Here is a 10,922-nt window from a genome sequence, read left to right as displayed (position 1 = left end):
AAAAACGGGAGCAATTGGTTAGGATAGATCGGGAGGAAGAGGATACATGAGAACCTCTGCTGCTGCATGGAGCAGCGTCTGTTTTCACAGTGGGCGGGGTGAGGTATTCTGAGGAGGGGTGGCCACATGCAAACCACGTGGTTTACGTGAGTCTTGAGCTGGTTTGGATGTATAGAACGAGCAAAGTCACATTGTGCTTGGGACCGTGGCAGGGTGCTTACAATCCGGACTGATGCCATGGTAAGTAAAGACAAATGTGAGGACGCATTCACGTGTGATCAGCGAGTGAGACGCAGCTCGCTTCGAGACGTCGTTAATGGGACCTCAAGACGTGCGTCTTGCGTGAGCCACTGACGCATTGCAATACAAACCCATTGCCACCTGTTGAACTAGTTAGCCTACTGCTTGAAACACTTGCCGATTAACCATTTTTGTACATCCTTGACTGGTTCGTTCTTGTAACGTTTGCTTGGTAGTTTCTGAAGGAAACTGCAACATAAATGCTGCAGTCTGCTATTATTGTGGACGCTAACGACCCTGTGGGATGAGTCGCAAAGAGTAGACACATTGTGCATCACCGCCGACGTCCACTATTTCTCTTAAGTATCGGGTCATTGCTCATCTCCATTGGAGGATTTGAACCCTCGATGAGAATTCCACATTCTCATGGTGGGGGACTTGGATGGCCACTTGGCTTCCACTGGTATCTGTTGGCTTCCACTGGTATCTAAGAACTACCTACACATAAAAGTTTGAAACATCTATGAGATGGACTCGTGGTCTTAAAGATCAGAACCATTTATTAAGGCCCATGGTACCTTTGCCATGTATGTTTTGAACGTCTTTCGCACTGTACGTAGCCGAACGTGCTCATTGGAGGTGCGGGGGAAGGATAAACTGAACACGTGTTCAGAAAGGGTTCACACCGGCGACCTCTGTTCGATTCCCGGCCACGGCTCGCATCGGTGGCGAGTTACAGTATATCAAAACAGATCCTGGGCTCCTTCACGAACCCGCAGGGACCAGCGTGGTGAAGTCGTGGATGTTCAATCAACCCCAACGAGAAGAGGCCTTCATCTCGCGGTGGATTGGCAAAGGGCTGTAGATTACATTTCCATTGTTCAGCAACGCTGTTGGTTTGTTCTTACTGTATGTGAACGTCATTCGCACCCTACGTTGCCAACCGTGCTTATCGGAGTGTGCAATTGGCCTGAGAAGCGAGCAGCAACTCGTCTTTAATGATGTCCGTTTGCCATTGGATTAACGAGTTCCGACGGCTTGGGACGCAACTCTCAAAACATTGCCACGGACTGTGCCGTTCGCTGTCTGACGCCGGTTTCAACTTGGCGAGTGAGAATGAAACGTTGAAAAGGCACAGCCACCAGACTTTCGAGGGTGTCGGTACAAGTCCATGACAATTACTCAGGAAGGCCCCACGGAGTCTCAAAGACTTGCAGGAAGGTCCTGCTACATGGGGGATATTGGGACAATTACACCAATAGTGAGTGAGTTTAACACGCAGTGGCCTTTCACGACCGATATAAAAGGTTTTTCTTGGTTAGATCACGTAAATATAAATGCGTCGTTAAAACCCACCACCACCCGACATGGCCAATTAGTGAGGCTTGTCGCGTAAACAGAACGTGACAATTCGTGATCACTTCAGCCCACCGATGTGTTGGACAGGAGACCCACAAGTATGGAAATTGAAACGTAGTCACGCGAGGGAAACATCACTCCTCAAATTGCTGTGAGGCAGCTCCCGCTGGTCAGCAGCTGTCCAGCCCGGTTGGTATCGGCGATGTCGGCAGGAATGCCTCGGCACCAACAGCGACGAGGCTCCCGTAGCCAAGACGAGAGTTGGACGGCCAGTGAACACCCACCCCACCTCGGGGGTGATGCCCCTCCGGATTGGCACGGTTGGCTCCGTGCGGTGCCGAAAGCAGCGCAACACACGGTTACATCCAGCCCTTGATGCGTATGGGGGCAGAATACTCCCCCGTTCAAGGCACATGCGGCATGGCATGGATAGTCCACCTATGCGTACGTCCACACTCCCTCAAGAACAGAAACAAGGTCACGGCGGGATCCACAGTGTCGAAGGAATGGGATGGCGCAATAACGACGAGACTCGAGACTGTTGGAGATACAGTCAAGACGAGAGAGTCCCGCAGAGGCTGCACTGTAGTTGTCTCGGAAGCCAGACGGTTTAGGATGGAAGAGGGCATGTTCTGAGATGAAAATGTGTGATTTTGAGATCTTCTCAAAGATCTTTATGAGAGGATTTAGATCGGGCGGTAACGGTAATGGTTCGGCACGGGAGGTTTTCCGTTCAGGAAGGGATGGATCCATCCAGGACGGAAAGGTTGAAGATGCGAGCTTTCGGTTTTGCAGTGAAATTCCCGGCAAGGTGGAGGGCGAAGGCGGAGCAGGCCATGGGGCACCACCACCACCATCAGAGGAAGTTTTGGCGTGCGTGGACAGCAAGGTTAGGACTTCAAATCCCATTGGTTATGGATGCCCGGTAGGGCAGCAAGCGGCCGTCAGAGCCCACCCCGGGCCTCTCAACTCGCGCGATCGCGTGCGCAGTTTGGGCAAGCGGTGGTGGAGCAAGGTGGAAGTTGTGTGCCGTCGAAAGAATAAGGTTGGGGCGTCACCGCGGTGGCGAGATGTTAACTACCTCGCCTGGTATACAGGAGGTCGTGGGTTCGATCCCGAACCTGACGCCTGCTGTATATTTGGAGTGTGTGTGTTCTTAATTCTAGATTTGAAGCTTTCGTGACTGCAATGATTCATATTCTCAGGTTTTTTCGGTAAAGTCACGTAGGTAAAACATTAAAAGTAATGAAAGTAAAATAAAACAAAACAAAAATAAAAATAAAATTCACGACGTTTCGGAGGCAACACAAGTCTCCGTCATCAGGTGGGACCGTCACAGCCAGATTAGCTGCATCAAGTGAAGCAATGATTCAAAATGTAATCCCTTATAAGCAAGTTGAAGGGGGGGAGGAGAGGGGGGGGGGAGTTCATCAGAATGTGGTAGCCAATGAATGGAACGTATCGGGAGGGAGGGGGGTGGGAGGGGGAGGGAGCCAACAAAACATTTGGCGACGGCTTGGACGCGGCTGCTGCGCACGCCAACACAATGGGCAGAAAGGGGGGAGGGGAGGTCTGATACACATGATAGAACAAAGGAACGAAAATGCCCATGTTTATACCAATGCAGGCTGAAAAATGAAGAGAGTACTGTTAAAAATAACTGGGGATGTTAACACTCGGTGAAGTAAATTAAAATAGTGCCTGTCAGATAAGATGGTCCAAAAAGTGTAATTAAGTCTTTTTTGCGTGGTTAATAACATCTTTCCAGTGATTACTGAGTTTGTACCCATCATCACGGTTGAAATTATGTCTGTGTTTGTATATTTGTATGGCTTCGTGTACAAACCTTTGATGGTAGCCAGGAGGCTTGCAGAGAAGGTTCTTTGATGGTAGCCAGGAGGCTTGCAGAGAAGGTTCTCTGCAAGCCTCCTGGCTACCATCAAAGGTTTGTACACGAAGCCATACAAATATACAAACACAGACATAATTTCAACCGTGATGATGGGTACAAACTCAGTAATCACTGGAAAGATGTTATTAACCACGCAAAAAAGACTTAATTACACTTTTTGGACCATCTTATCTGACAGGCACTATTTTAATTTACTTCACCGAGTGTTAACATCCCCAGTTATTTTTAACAGTACTCTCTTCATTTTTCAGCCTGCATTGGTATAAACATGGGCATTTTCGTTCCTTTGTTCTATCATGTGTATCAGACCTCCCCTCCCCCCTTTCTGCCCATTGTGTTGGCGTGCGCAGCAGCCGCGTCCAAGCCGTCGCCAAATGTTTTGTTGGCTCCCTCCCCCTCCCACCCCCCTCCCTCCCGATACGTTCCATTCATTGGCTACCACATTCTGATGAACTCCCCCCCCCCTCTCCTCCCCCCCTTCAACTTGCTTATAAGGGATTACATTTTGAATCATTGCTTCACTTGATGCAGCTAATCTGGCTGTGACGGTCCCACCTGATGACGGAGACTTGTGTTGCCTCCGAAACGTCGTGAATTTTATTTTTATTTTTGTTTTGTTTTATTTTACTTTCATTACTTTTAATGTTTTACCTACGTGACTTTACCGAAAAAACCTGAGAATATGTGTGTGTTCTCCCCGTGGTCGCGTGGATTTTTCTCCGGGTCCTCCGGTTTTTTTGTTCCACGTTTACAATCAACATGCATTTAGATTATTTGGCTGCTTTAAATGTCCACGTGATGAGCCACTTCGTTGAGCTATCATTTGTAGCCAGGTCCCCTCTGAAAAGGAGTTCCATAGCTCCGTGAGCCCTGAGCTGGTAAAATAAAAATTGCAAAACATTTTTATTTCAAAATAGAAAAAGTCTCTTGAGACTCTGAGTCTGACCAGCCTAAAACTACGGCAATTGATTGGTCGTTAGAATCAGGAATACAGAGCTGTTTAGTTCCCTCGTTGCGCAACTGGTAGCTCTGGTGCGGACAAAGCAGTTGCGGACGATCCCGACGCTGACGCCTGCTGCTGTATATTTGGAGCTTGCGTCTCTCGCTCTCCGTGGCCGCGTGGAGTTTTCTCCCGGTCCTCCGGTTTTTACACGCTTTTATTTAACTCACTCTGTCTGTCTGTTGTTGTCGTATCCTCAAATCTTGTAACTCAATTTTAACCCACTTCCCAATGTGGTATCGACTGCAAACTTGGTATACTTATGTCATACTGACGACAAGACTATGTTCTAGCATTAAAAAAAATTAAACCATCTTTTTTATATGCTATGTTTCGGCTTGGGTCTAATTGTCCACGCTCAACTGACGCTGGCTGTAAATCACCACGACCCCTTACGTTCTGGCAAGCTTCGGGGCCACTTCCTGGAGTCGTGGAGTTCTTCCATTACTAGTAGGGTACATTTCATTAAAGTGTGTTTTAAAAAAATGTGTTCCCTTCCACATTTACAATCAACATCAGGCGTTTCGAGTTTATCGCTGCAATGTATTTTCCACATGATATACGCCGCTTCGTTGAACTATCGTTTGTGGCCAGGTCGCTTCTGAAAAAGTGCAATATAGCTGAGTTGTCCTTACCTGTTAAAATGGTGTTCAACTGGCGGGGTCGGTGCGGTGGTGGTGCCGTCGCTGCTGCCGGGTCACTTCGGGCTGAGGCGACCACGAGGGGCCAGGGGCACAATTGAGGACTCGGTGAGCCTTGTACGTGAATGGTCGCAGGTCCCCTCTGTTTGGAGGAACTTTGGTTCCAGCACGCTCCACGGCGTTAGCACCTTGGAGAATCATGGTGCCAGGCCACGGTGGCCCGCATCCAATGGCTCGTCTCCGGCCAACGGTGTCGTGTGGAATAGACCCCCAAGAAGGGGGACCATCTCCTTCCCGCTCTTCCAGTCATGATACATCCAAGGGGCATTGTTTGACCATACTTCACCACGCCGATCAGTGCGGGCTGATGAAGGCAGGGAGCATAGATGTACGGAACAATAGATGCACAATGTACTTGGCTTCACTGCCTGTAGTGCATGGTGGTTGCCCACGCATTATTAGGGCTCGACCCTGCTCATCCTTCGAGATCTAATGAGATCGGGCGATTTGGCGCGAAGTCTTGCTGTGGCCATATTGTACGTCATATCCAATTGCAGTCGCCGTTTCTATTCGGACTCTGTCTGGATGCGTCAGCGCCAACGTCCCCTAGACAGCTGCGCCGCCGCGCACTTTCCGCGACGAAGTCCCCCGCGCAGATTGCGAGCGGCGCCTGCAATCGAGAGAACCTCTGCATTGCAAGGGCAGACGAGAGCGGTGACTCAGGTGACCACAGCCTGGCTTTATTTCCACAAGCAGGCGACACGCGGCATCTCGAGGCAGGCGGGCGGGCAGACACGGGCGAGAGGCACTGTGCAGCAGGGTCCCGGGTCCAGATCTCCCCCCCCCCCCCCTGTGGGGTCGCGCTGCTGGTGTCACCTCCGATTAGCACGGTTGGCTACGTACGGTGCGAAAGAAGTTCAACATTCATACACCATCTTAGAATCGCGATCAGATCCAGAATAACGCTGCTGGCGAACGGAGTGGAACAACGCTGACGTTCAGAATGAACGCCTCATTCAAGACCCAAACTCCTCGAAGACGCCGGCGGTGTCACCGTCAACCGCGTCAGAACATCACCGGGCCGATGCGCCGCATCTCCTTCGTAAATGTAAAATGAATGACACAAGCCACAGTAGTGCGACTGCAGCCATGCAATCCAAACTATGGCCGACAAAGTAAGCCCATAGACAGACACAGAGATGCATAGAGACGCATGGAGATCCATGGAGATACATTGAAGACGAGGCACAGTAGTGCAGTTGTGGCCACGCAGCCCACACGACGGACCGTGCAGCAAACCCACCGTGGTCTTCAATGGAGAAATTGCAAAACTGCATGAACTCTCTCGCACCTCGACATTGGCTCCTGAACATATTGCTGCACCTAGTGCGGGATTCTCCCAGTAGCACAAGTAGCTGCATACACTACGGGCTCCGCACTTTCAAGGGCCCCGCACCAAATGCTTTCAAGCTATCAATTCCGGTTCATTGATCCTGCACTTGCTCTATTACTATAGTACTATACTGCCTTAAACTTTTACGAACGACTGGGTGTTTAAGGTTAGTGATTTTTCGTGTTATCTGGCAGTATAGCAAATGAAAAAATACAATTTACTATGCAAGTAAAAAAAAATGGTGTTTTAATATTGACTTGTTTATTTGTTTAGGGCCCCTTTATAATAGATGCTACAGGCCCCGCACGAGCTTAATCCGGCACTGCTGGCTGCCAATCATCCTCAAGAATACAATCGGCGTCCAAACCATCCAGGGTCAACTCGGGGGCTTGCATCTCCCGTGCCGATAGAGGGCGACACTCGCAGCAACGCATCGCGGAATCACGCGGCTCCTCCTGTCGGGTGGCGACTGCATTTCTCCAGGGGCTTCAGAGAGACACGGGGCGGCGTGGCTGCCCTGGGAGCGAGGGGCAGAGCAGCAGAGCTCGTTTTCACGGGAGGAGAGAGATGGGTCAGGAGGGTCTGTAGGTCGGACATGGAAAGAAGTCGCGTCACAGAGAGACTCGCAGGCAAAGGAGGAGAGGAAAGAGCTCGAGTCTGGACCTGAAACAGGGGGAGGAAGGGTGCTGGCAGTGTGGACGGTGGGGGAGACGGAGTTCCGAACACAGAGGGCAGTAGTAGCAGCAGCAGAGGAGGAGGAGGATGAGAAAGAGCGATCTCCCATTGGGCCGAGCTCCTCTGGGGTTTGGGCAGAGGGTACCTCGGCTGCTGGAGCGGAGGAAATGGGGAGGGCGAGGGGAGCGAGATGAGAGGGAAGAGTTCGGAGAGTGGCTTATTGATGTTTGCCCAAGCGCGCCAGGGTGGCGAGATGTTAACTACCTCGTCTGGTATACAGGAAGGTCGTGGGTTCGACCCTGACTCTGACTCAGGTATATTTGGAGTTTGCGTGTCTCTCTCCCAGTGGTCGCGTGGATTTTTCTCCGGGTCCTCCGGTTTTTTCCCTCCACATTTGTAATCAACATGCGTTTAGATGATTTGCCTGTTATAAATGTTCACGTCATAATAAGCCAATTGTGGGCCAGGTCGTTTCTGCAAAATATCTATGTAGCTCAGTGGGCCTTGCCTGGTAAAATAAAAATAGTATGTGGTTTATGATTAAAGTTATATTATTCAAACGAACTTCCTTTTTTATTAATGTAATATTCAAGTTGCTGCGCGCCAGAGACCCCATAACCAGAAAGGCTCTTCCCCCATAAACCCGGCACAGCAGTTGAAACAATGGGGCATGTTTTTTTGTTTACTAATTCCCATACCACCTTTGTCGAGCCCAGGGGGTCGGCAATACGAGACGGCGGTCCTGGATAAATAACGGTCATGAAGCAGTCCTTAAAAGAGGCGCATGCGGCTTCGGAGCCGCAGGTTGCTGACCCCTGGACTCTGGGCAGCAATTATAAATGGGTACACCACAGATAGACCATTGACATTTAGCGTGTGGTGGGGTAAAGTGTGGGCCACTTAGCACCTCTTTCAAGAAGTCTAGCCAGCTAGAGATCTCCCCTCTTAGAGGGAGTTTTGGCCCGCGTGGAAGAAAGGGGCTCTCTAGAGCTCCCTCTCGTGGAGGACCTTTTGCCAGCAGGGGTATGAGCAGAGAATTGCAGGGCTGCACCTTTGCTGTGTACGGATACAAAATAATCACCGGCGTGTTGTGTACAATATTCGTAATTAAATAATAAGAGGACAAAAAGACTCCGTCACGTCTCGGTTTTAGCAACGCTGCTGCAATAATGTGCACTGCCAGAAGGCCAGTGGCTGATTCATTCATCACGCCTCGTCAGTGAAGGCCCTCAAACTCATACGAGACCAAGCGAGCTTCAGACCCGGCCGATGCTGTGCACGCCAACTACTAAACCTCAGACAGAGCACATCGAAGGTGGCTTCCAACAGAAGTTGATCACCCGCGCAGCATTTGTTGATCTATCAGCACCGCACCTTGAGTCACAAACTGCATCTCATGGACTGGCGACCTAGACCTTAGCCAGACCATTCGTAGCCTCCTAGAGAAGAGACGCTTTTCCGTGGAACTAAACGGACAGAAAAGTAGATGGTAAGGCAGTGTGCTCGCCCCACTTTTATTCAATATCTACACCAATGCTCAGCCACTTCCTGCTGAATGTCAGCGGTTCATCCACGCTGACGATCTCTGTATCACTACACAGAAGATGAATGTTGAGGACACAGAGAAGATCCTGGAGAGGGCACTGGACGAGATGTCAAGATACTACCTACATAATCATCTCAAACCCAACCCGAGTGAAACCCAAATCTGTTCCCTGCACCTGAAAACTGGGATGCAGAGCGACACCTGAATGTAACCGGGGAAAACCCCAGCCTCGAAAACCAGTCACCCGGTGTACCTTGCCGGATCGTAAACTTGGTTACAAAAAGCACACTTTAAATCACAAATCCAAGGTCAACATTTTCTGCCAAAGCTCGCAAATTCAAAGTGGGGAGCACATCCGTCCACTCTACGCACTTTGTTTCCCTGTGGCTGAATATGCGTGCTCCACCTGGGGACGCTTAACCCACAGTAAACATGTCAACACCGCCCGAAACGACACATGCAGAATCGTAACAGGTGCCTGAGAGCCACCCATGTTTTTTCCTATATGCACTTTCTGGCATAGCGCCCCCTAACATCGGGAAGAGAGTAGCAGGTGACCACGACCGGCAAGTCCTAGAGTGGGACGTTCGCCATCCGTTACGTGGCCATCGGCCAGCACCACCGTCATCGTCTCTCATCGAGAAATAGCTTCTTGTGCTCCACTGTACCACTGCACCACATCACCGGAATCTGCCACGGAACTTCCCTCTGGCAAAAAAGAATGGGAAAAATCTAGCGACACAGCTGCTCAATGGAGCCCGGCGAGGAATCACCCCCTAGCGAGGAGTGTGGAGGCTGCTCGCCTCTGTCTCCATCGTCCCCTCCGTATCATTACCCCCTGGCTGTCTGGTGGGGTCCGGACTTTCGTCCCCCATCTGCTCCCTATCCTGTACCCCCGTGAGTGCTGCGGATCGTGTGTGCATGCTCCCCCTGCGCTGAGGTTGGCCGCGGAGCGCAAGTTGCCGCCGCCGTGCGCGCGAGATAAACAGTACAGCAATGCGCAGCCGATTACGCGCTCGAGCCGCGGGGTTGGGGGTCAGGGGCCCACCACCGCGCCGCACTTACGCAAGTAACGAGCACACGCAAGCGGGGCACACGCGACACAACGACTCAAGTTGCCGCCGCCGTGCGCGCGAGATATACCGTACAACAATGCGCAGCCGATTACGCGCTCGAGCCGCGGGGTTGGGGATCAGGGGCCCACCACCGCGCCGCACTTTACGCAGGTAACGAGCACGCGCGCGATAGCACAAAGCTAACAACTTCAATGCGCACAGCGGTTTCGCACTCGCGAGCGGGGCACACGCCGACACAACGACTCGTCCCCTCCCGCACTCGCGCGTGTACGTCAACACAAGTATCGTACAAGGACGATTCTCCTCTCACACGGCTGCGTAGGCACGCAAACACACAAAAGTACTCTCCCTCCTCCTCTTCTCGCTCCCCCCGGCCGTGCGATCACAGCGCGCTCCGGCGCCGCGGCTCGCGGGTTCACCGTGTGCGGCTTGCGGGTTTTACCGAGCGCGGCGTGCACACACGCGAGCGACGCCCACGCTCGAGCGAGAGCACGTAAAACCCCCCTCTTGCGCGGCCGCGCGTTTATACAAATACACTGTGCGCTCCCCGGGCGTTAACACACACACCTCCGTACCCGCACCATCGTACAGAGACCACGGCCTTTACGCATACAACGACAACACACCCGCGAATGCAGTGCACGCTAATACCACGTGCAAAAATACCCAACAACATGGTTTTATTACTACGCTCCAGATTTTATTAGCCCTTGTTAACCAACCGAGCCACCCGTGTGTGTGTGCGGGCCAGCAAGGCGCTTCTAACCCACACTCTGGTGGCGTGCAGCCCTATTCTATGCTGCGCTCTCTGTTAAACCGCTTTCCTCTCGTCCTTACCCCGAACTAACCCTCTCCTACGGATCCTACTCTCCGCTCTGAGGTGTTGTAAGGCGCGTAATACGATACCGTCTGTAGACCTTGGTGACCTTGCGGCGCTCAGATCGTCCTGCAGACAATTTAGCGGCTCGCCCGATGACTCCTTCGTCGCTGACTCCGTGTCAAAACTCCAGAAGAAGAGAGTTCCCTACTGCCCCTGCGTTTTCTTTTAAACTATTCACATCAAAGGCTAGGCGCCCCCGT

The sequence above is a fragment of the Lampetra planeri genome, chromosome 41, assembly GCF_965212315.1.
Source record: "Lampetra planeri chromosome 41, kcLamPlan1.2.h2, whole genome shotgun sequence".
NCBI lineage: Eukaryota > Metazoa > Chordata > Hyperoartia > Petromyzontiformes > Petromyzontidae > Lampetra > Lampetra planeri.
Note: the sequence above shows the minus strand (reverse complement) of the source record.